Here is a 2,117-nt window from a genome sequence, read left to right as displayed (position 1 = left end):
TATTGTATATGCTATCCATCCGTTAGGTAGGTAGTAGCCATCTGGGTTATCAGATCAACTGTCACAGTATTGCAGTGCTTGTGTTCAAGTAACCCTTATTTTACTTAATGGCTCCAAAGAGTAGTGATGCTGGCAATTTGGTTATGCCAAAGAAGCTATAAAGTGAAAAGGTGGAAATTCTCAAGTTAAGGAAAGAAATAATCCTATGCTAAACTTGTTAAGATCTATAGTAAGACTGAATCTTCTATCTGAAGTTGTGAAGAAGGAAAAAGAAATTTGTGCTAGTTTGCTGAAAGAGACACCACATTCACATAACTTTTATTACACTATTTTGTTATAATTCTATTTTATTATTAGTTATTGTTGCTAATTTCTTTCTGTGCCTAATTTACAAATTATACTTTATTATAGGTTTGTAGGCATAGAAAAAGATAGTATATTTAGGGTTAGGTACTATCTATGCTTTCAGGCATCCACTGGGGGTCTTGGGATGTATTCCCATACATAAGGGGTGGGGGAACTACTGTACAAGGAAGTGTGGTGAGTAGCTTTTGTTGGAAAAAGCAAGAGGGAGATAGTGATTTCAGTTGTGTTAATTTTGGAGGGCATTCAAGTAGAGATATCCAGAAGGTATTTGGAAATTCAGGGTTGAAGTTTGAAAATTTGGGAATCCAGATTTGGAAGGCATTGGCATTTATAGAGAAAGCTTAGTCTTATGGTTAAGAATATTGGCTCTGGAGCAACACGGAGTTCCAGTCTGTGACTCACCACTTAGTAGCTGTGCCCATAGGCAAGATGCTTAACCCAGTGGTTCTCAACCTTCTGGCCCTTTAATACAGTTCCTCATGTTGTGACCCAACCATAAAATTATTTTCGTTGCTACTTGATCCTACTGTTATGAATTGTAATGTAAATATCTGATATGCAGGATGGTCTTAGGCGACCCCTGTGAAAGGGTCGTTCAACCGCCAAAGGGGTTGCGACCCACAGGTTGAGAACCGCTGGCTTAATCTCTCTCTGTACAGTGGGGCCTTGACTTACGAGTTTAATTCGTTCTGAGACCGAGCTCGTTAAGGAGCTCGTTAATGAGCTCGTTAACTCAAATTACTCTATCAACTCAATGCAAAAAATCGGCCAAGAGACAGCTGGTATCTCAAAAAAACTCGTTAGTGGGGACACTCGTAAGTCAAGGCCCTACTGTACTTCATAATTAATACCTAACTCAGTGGGTTATTGGAAAGATTAAGTAAACTGATATGTGTAGACACTGCTTGAATCATCCACCAAAGCACTCAGTAAATGGTACTTTTTGTCTTGGTACTTTAAAAAAAATGTATATTTTTATTGATTTCTGAGAGGAAGGGAGAGGGAGAGAGATAGAACATCAGTGATGAGAGAATCATTGATCGGCTGCCTCCTGCACGCTCTCTACTGGGGATTGAGCCCACGAATTGGGCATGTGCCCTTAACCAGAATGGAACCCGAGACCCTTTAGTCCGCAGGCCAACGCTCTACCCACTGAGGCAAACCAGCTAGGGCTTGGTACCTTTTTTTTTTTTTTAAAAAGACTTCATTTAAAAAATATATTTTTAATGATTTCAGAGAGGAAGGGAGAGGGAGAGGGAGATGGAAACATCACTGATGAGAATCAGTGATTGGCTGCCTCCTACACACCCACTTCTGGGGATCAAGCTGGAAACCTGGGCTTGTGTCCTTGACTGGAATCAAACCCAGGACCCTTCAACTGAAGGCCCATGCTCTATCCACGGCCAAAACAGCTAGGACAATCTTGGTGCTTTATATTTATACCAGAGGCCCTGTGAACAGATTTGTGCACTGGTGGGGTCCCTTGGCCTGGCCTGCGGGGATCAGGCCGAAACCAGCTCTCTGTCATCCCTTGAGGGGTCTTGGATTGCAAGAGGGCGCAGGCCAGGCCCAGGGACCGCACCTATCCTCCAGTCCTATCCTATATAATAAAGAGGGAATATGCAAATTAACCCTCTACAACACCATCACAAGATGGCGGCGTGCACAGTAGGGGCGGGGCCAGCTGCTTCATGTGCCTGCCGCTGGGGTTCCTGCAGGCACGCCAGGGAGGCAGGGCGCCTCCTTGCAGC

This window comes from Myotis brandtii, unplaced genomic scaffold (genome assembly GCF_000412655.1).
Source record: "Myotis brandtii unplaced genomic scaffold, ASM41265v1 scaffold953, whole genome shotgun sequence".
In the NCBI taxonomy this organism is placed as follows: domain Eukaryota; kingdom Metazoa; phylum Chordata; class Mammalia; order Chiroptera; family Vespertilionidae; genus Myotis; species Myotis brandtii.
Note: the sequence above shows the minus strand (reverse complement) of the source record.